At 41.3% G+C, this 6978-nt stretch overlaps 1 long non-coding RNA gene across 1 annotated transcript; it reads left to right on the top strand.

Annotated features, from left to right (window-relative positions):
* The first annotated feature begins 647 nt into the window (after positions 1-647).
* LOC131194245 (uncharacterized) lies at positions 648-4770 on the top strand. The gene is made up of 2 exons (XR_009154131.1): positions 648-999; positions 4506-4770. It is a non-coding gene; the product is annotated as an uncharacterized LOC131194245 (long non-coding RNA).
* Positions 4771-6978: the final 2208 nt, after the last annotated feature.

Below are 6978 nucleotides of genomic sequence, written 5' to 3'. Positions count from 1 at the left end.
TTAGGCTTAAACTAAAGAAAGTAGGAAAAGCAATACTGGGATACAATCCCCAAAATGACAGAATAATCTCAGTCCGTATCCAAGGCAAACCATTCAATATCACAGTAGTTCAAGTCTATGCCCCAACCACTGGTGCTGAAGAAGATGAAATTGACCAGTTCTATGAAGCCCTACAGCACCTGATAGAATTAACACCAAAAAATGATATCCTTATCATCATGGGAGATTGGAATGCTAAAGTAGGAAGCCAAAAGATAACCGGAATAACAGGCAAATATGGCCTTGGAGTACAAAAGGAAAAAAGATATGACGCCGGAAGATGAGCTCCTCAGGTTGGAAGGTGTCCAATATGCTACTGGGGAAGAGCGGAGGGCTAGTACTAGTAGCGCCAGAAAGAATGAAGCCACTGGGCCAAAGCCGAAAGGACGCTCAGCTGTGGATGTATCTGGTGGTGAAAGGAAAGTCAAATGAACTTTCAGTATAGCAAGAAATGTGTTTGGCAGGATGCCAGTTACCTTCTGTAGGAAGAGGGCAGCCAATTCCATCTGATTCCAACCCTCAAAACATTTAATCTGGAAGACTTTTCTAAAAAGATCCAAGATCGGTAGGATCCATTTAAGAGCTAAAAGGATTTCATTCCACAGTTGAAATTTTTCTACCTATCTGCATGGGGATAAGAACTTAAAACAGGTCAAGGGAATTCCTGATCTTAAGAACTTTCCTCTTTGTAGATCCAAAGAGATTGCTTGAGGCGGCTTTTCAGCACCATGAACAAGTATAGTACACCAGAGGTGGGGAAAAAATTCCAATCATTCTGGTTGGACCTTGTGGGAAATTCTACTCAAGCATCAAGACCCAACAACCAGAGGGAAGCAACCACAAGTTTCAGTCTATAACAGTGATGGCGAAGCACTTCGGCATGCGCGTTCCGCACATGCGCTCCTCAAAACTGCAACCAGGAAGAGGAGCTGCCCAGGGAGCATACATGCACCGAACAAGGTACTTTTGGTTTCCGGCACGCGCGTGTGTGCTGGCCAGCAAGTTTTCCAGTTACTGCCGCACATGTGCCGATCAGCTGGCAGCCTGCACATTCTGCATTGGGGCGAGGAAGTGTTACCTTGGACTTTTCTCCCTGCTTGAGTGTCATCAGTCTCCAGGCAGTGTCTCCAGAAGTACAGGCAGGATTTCGTAGAGGCAGAGGAATTAGAGATCAAATTGTCAACATATGCTGGATCATGGAGAAAGCTAGGGAGTTCCAGAAAAACATCTACTTCTGCTTCATTGACTATGCTAAAGCCTTTGATTGTGTGGATCACAACAAATTGTGGCAAGTTCTTAAAGAGATGGGAGTACCAGACCATCTTATTTGTCTCTTGAGAAACCTGTATGCGGGTCAAGAAGCCACAGTGAGAACTGGACACGGAACCACTGATTGGTTCAAAATTGGGAAAGGAGTCCGGCAAGGCTGTATACTATCACCCTGCCTATTTAACTTATATACATCATGAGAAAGGCAAGGCTAGATGAATCAAAAATTGGAATTAAGATTGCCGGAAGAAATATTAACAACCTCAGATATGCAGATGATACCACTCTAATGGCAGAAAGCGAAGAGGAACTAAAGAATCTCTTGATGCGGGTGAAGGAGGAGAGTGCAAAAGTTGGCTTGAAACTCAACATTAAGAAAACTAAAATCATGGCATCCGGCCCTCTCCATTCCTGGCAGATAGATGGTGAAGAAATGGAGTGGCCTTCATAATCAATAAAAAGTAGGAAAAGCACCAGGCCACTCAGGTATGAACTAAAATCATATCCCTGGTGAATATACAGTAGAGGTGACAAATAGATTTAAAGAATTAGATCTGATAGACAGAGTGCCTGATGAACTATGGACGGAGGTTCGCAACATTGTACAAGAGGTAGCAACTAAAACCATTCCAAAGAAAGGCAATGCCAAAGAATGTTCAAACGATCGCACCATTGCACTCATTTCACATGCTAGTAAGGTTATGCTTAAAATCCTACAAGCTAGGCTCCAGCAGTATGTGGATCGAGAACTACCAGAAGTACAGGCAGGATTTCGTAGAGGCAGAGGAATTAGAGATCAAATTGCCAACATATGCTGGATCATGGAGAAAGCTAGGGAGTTCCAGAAAAACATCTACTTCTGCTTCATTGACTATGCTAAAGCCTTTGATTGTGTGGATCACAACAAATTGTGGCAAGTTCTTAAAGAGATGGGAGTACCAGACCATCTTATTTGTCTCTTGAGAAACCTGTATGCGGGTCAAGAAGCCACAGTGAGAACTGGACACGGAACCACTGATTGGTTCAAAATTGGGAAAGGAGTCCGGCAAGGCTGTATACTATCACCCTGCCTATTTAACTTATATGCAGAACACATCATGAGAAAGGCGGGGCTAGATGAATCAAAAATTGGAATTAAGATTGCCGGAAGAAATATTAACAACCTCAGATATGCAGATGATACCACTCTAATGGCAGAAAGCGAAGAGGAACTAAAGAATCTCTTGACGCGGGTGAAGGAGGAGAGTGCAAAAGTTGGCTTGAAACTCAACATTAAGAAAACTAAAATCATGGCATCCGGCCCTCTCCATTCCTGGCAGATAGATGGTGAAGAAATGGAGTGGCCTTCATAATCAATAAAAAAGTAGGAAAAGCAATACTGGGATACAATCCCCAAAATGACAGAATAATCTCAGTCCGTATCCAAGGCAAACCATTCAATATCACAGTAGTTCAAGTCTATGCCCCAACCACTGGTGCTGAAGAAGATGAAATTGACCAGTTCTATGAAGCCCTACAGCACCTGATAGAATTAACACCAAAAAATGATATCCTTATCATCATGGGAGATTGGAATGCTAAAGTAGGAAGCCAAAAGATAACCGGAATAACAGGCAAATATGGCCTTGGAGTACAAAAGGAAGCAGGGCACAGGCCGATAGAATTCTGTCAAGGCAATACGATGGTCATAGCAAACACTCTTTTCCAACAACCTAAGAGACGACTCTACACATGGACATCACCAGATGGTCAACACAGAAATCAGATTGACTATGTGCTCTGCAGCCAAAGATGGAGAAGCTCTATACAGTCAGTAAAAACAAGACCAGGAGCTGACTGTGGCTCAGATCATGAGCTTCTTCTTGCAGAATTTAGGCTTAAACTAAAGAAAGTAGGGAAAAGCACCAGGCCACTCAGGTATGAACTAAAATCATATCCCTGGTGAATATACAGTAGAGGTGACAAATAGATTTAAAGAATTAGATCTGATAGACAGAGTGCCTGATGAACTATGGACGGAGGTTCGCAACATTGTACAAGAGGTAGCAACTAAAAGCATTCCAAAGAAAGGCAATGCCAAAGAATGTTCAAACGATCGCACCATTGCACTCATTTCACATGCTAGTAAGGTTATGCTTAAAATCCTACAAGCTAGGCTCCAGCAGTATGTGGATCGAGAACTACCAGAAGTACAGGCAGGATTTCGTAGAGGCAGAGGAATTAGAGATCAAATTGCCAACATATGCTGGATCATGGAGAACGCTAGGGAGTTCCAGAAAAACATCTACTTCTGCTTCATTGACTATGCTAAAGCCTTTGATTGTGTGGATCACAACAAATTGTGGCAAGTTCTTAAAGAGATGGGAGTACCAGACCATCTTATTTGTCTCTTGAGAAACCTGTATGCGGGTCAAGAAGCCACAGTGAGAACTGGACACGGAACCACTGATTGGTTCAAAATTGGGAAAGGAGTCCGGCAAGGCTGTATACTATCACCCTGCCTATTTAACTTATATGCAGAACACATCATGAGAAAGGCGGGGCTAGATGAATCAAAAATTGGAATTAAGATTGCCGGAAGAAATATTAACAACCTCAGATATGCAGATGATACCACTCTAATGGCAGAAAGCGAAGAGGAACTAAAGAGTCTCTTGATGCGGCTGAAGGAGGAGAGTGCAAAAGTTGGCTTGAAACTCAACATTAAGAAAACTAAAATCATGGCATCCGGCCCTCTCCATTCCTGGCAGATAGATGGTGAAGAAATGGAGTGGCCTTCATAATCAATAAAAAGTAGGAAAAGCACCAGGCCACTCAGGTATGAACTAAAATCATATCCCTGGTGAATATACAGTAGAGGTGACAAATAGATTTAAAGAATTAGATCTGATAGACAGAGTGCCTGATGAACTATGGACGGAGGTTCGCAACATTGTACAAGAGGTAGCCCATGTTAGTAGTGAGGTTAACGTATTTGCATGAGCGATGTCGTAGTCAGAGGCTCTGGAGCCAGGTGAGAGAGGAAAAACAGGCTCAGAAGGCCTGAAAATCAAGTGCCCACTGATAATCGTTCCTTTGCTGCGCCCTGATAATTTCTGTTCTTCCAGCTTGTTCATAGCTGGCAAAATGGCAACAGAAAGTGAGAATTCAGTCCTTATTGCGTGTTGTCCTCTAACTCCTCTTTTCTTTGCTTCCAGGTGAAGAGCCCGCAATGGAGGCAATCATTCCAAGTCAAGAGGGAATCTGCGTAGTCCGTCTCAATAGCCACACTGTTGGGAGGAATCTCCCTGGAGGATCGAACTCAGGTCACATCTGGGTTGGGTTGCCTGAATGCAGTGAGGTCCCAGGAGTTTCCAACCGCCTTCATTCATCGTCTTCTGTTACACACAAACTGTTCTAATCAAAGAGATTTATTCCCCTTCCCCTTCAGCTGACATCAACTAAATATAAATTCCTCATTAATTGGAATAAGTTTGATTTTGTTGTTGGACAGGAGATAACACATTAGTGGCACCTTTTTATTTAAGACACTGACGTGGATACCCATCTTATACCCATCTTATCACTGGGCGGGTCAGTGCATAACAATAAAATATAAAAACTAATAAAATGATAACCACAAACTGTACACTGTACGGTACCAGCAAAACCATTCTCCCATCACACCTGGACTCGTTTCAAACTACCCCGTGCATTTTTAACATAATGCCTCTGAAAATATTTATGTGCCGTACTTCTACCATACCAAAGGAAGGCATGCCAACCTAATTACAAATCATGTCCCTCTATTAATAGTAGTCTTTTATTTTCAAATTTACCCATTCATTTCACCATGTCGGGCTGACGCCTGGTAATATAATTCCCAATCTGGAAGTCCAAAGCCCCATTACATCTGGATTCCTATAACATTTTCAATTTGATTCTTTGTTTGAAATAATGGAGTCAGTGAGGGATGAGTTTAGGCATGTATCACAAAGAAATATGATATCAAACGTACCATTGTTTAATAAGAGGATAAATTCAGGTAATTTGTTTACAATACTTCTTGCATTTATTAATTTACATTTGAGACCTGTAGTGTTTGGTGTAGGAGAGGTAAGGGGCGTGCATACCTAGTTGTGATCGGTAGTTGATTGAGGGTTATTTGTAACAGGTGGTAGAAGGAAGGTTGGTTGAGCAATGAGCGGCTGATCGTTGGATGATTGGAGGTTTTGAATGGGTGGTTGAAGATTAGTAGGTTGATCGATGGGTGAATGGATGTTTCGATTTATGGATGCCTTGTTTGATGGATGGTTGAATGTTCAACATCTTCAACATCTGCTGAAAGGCATTCTCTTCACATTCTCTTCGGCAGTCAGGCACTAAGTGCTTGAAAAGGCAACTCCCATTGCCTCCCCTAATAACTGAGGGAAACACAGTCCAGTGTTCCTGGATAGCACCCGGTTGCCCATCCCTCTCCAGGAGTTCTCACTTTCCACATTATAACAAGAAACATCAACACTAACTTTGCTTTAAAATGTAAATCCTATTATGTAGGGATACAACCATGGATCTGCTAAACTATCTGGAATGATCTATATAACTGGCCACGAATATTCACCATGAAGAGTCTTTTAAGTCAAGGAACTTTTTTCTCTTTCATACCATAAAAGACACAAACAATTTCTAGAGGTAAAACTTTTGATTTAATGTATGAAAATGTTTTCACTTTGTTCCCAATTGCCAATCTGCAAAGGTAGCCGAACAAGTTGCTCAAGACCTAGGTTTGTAACGGCGCTGTATAGTGTAGTATGGATTGGTTCGGTTGTACATTCATTTGTTATCCAGTTTATAGAAGGTAGATTTAGGTCACCCAGGAAGATGAGAGGTTATGGGCAAGAGGTAGCCCATGTTAGTAGTGAGGTTAACGTATTTGCATGAGCGATGTCGTAGTCAGCGGCTCTGTAGCATAGTATGAATCTAAGTGTGGTGTTGGTGGACAGGTCACATACAATAGTTTCAGGAAGAGAAAGTTTATGTGCAACTTGAATATTTTTTAAGTGCAGTGATTTTTTGTAAAAGATAACTACTCCACCACCTCTGCGGTGTTCACGATCTGATCAAAGGACTTGATATTCTTTGTTTGAAATAATGGAGTCAGTGAGGGATGAGTTTAGGCATGTATCACAAAGAAATATGATATCAAATGTACCATTGTTTAATAAGAGGATAAATTCAGGTAATTTGTTTACTACTTTTATAGTCCAGATTTGCGTTGACTATTGTATTGAAATCTCCCATAATACAAATGCTTTCATATTTTGCTTTTAATATCTTTTTATGAAGTTTTTTTGTAGAATTCCTTTTGTCTTGAGTTTGGTGCATAGATAGCAACCAGGAGAATCCGTTTTTTATTTAAAATCACCTCCAACATCAGAACTATCCCTTCTTCATCTTGAAAACCTGTTTGGCATTTATTGTCTCTTTAACATAAAATACCACGCCTCTTTTTTTTCCTGTTGTGCTAGTGAGTAAAGTAGATTTCCCAGTTTAGACTATTCCAACAGTTTATATTTGTTTTTCTTAAAATGTCATCCATCCATCCATCCATCCATCCATCCATCCATCCATCCATCCATCTATCTATCTATCTATCTATCTAGTCATCCATCCATCCATCCATCCATCCAT

This window comes from Ahaetulla prasina, chromosome 3, assembly GCF_028640845.1.
Source record: "Ahaetulla prasina isolate Xishuangbanna chromosome 3, ASM2864084v1, whole genome shotgun sequence".
In the NCBI taxonomy this organism is placed as follows: Eukaryota; Metazoa; Chordata; class Lepidosauria; order Squamata; family Colubridae; genus Ahaetulla; species Ahaetulla prasina.
The sequence above is the reverse complement of the archived record's forward strand: the minus strand, read 5'-3'. Positions and strand labels throughout refer to the sequence as shown.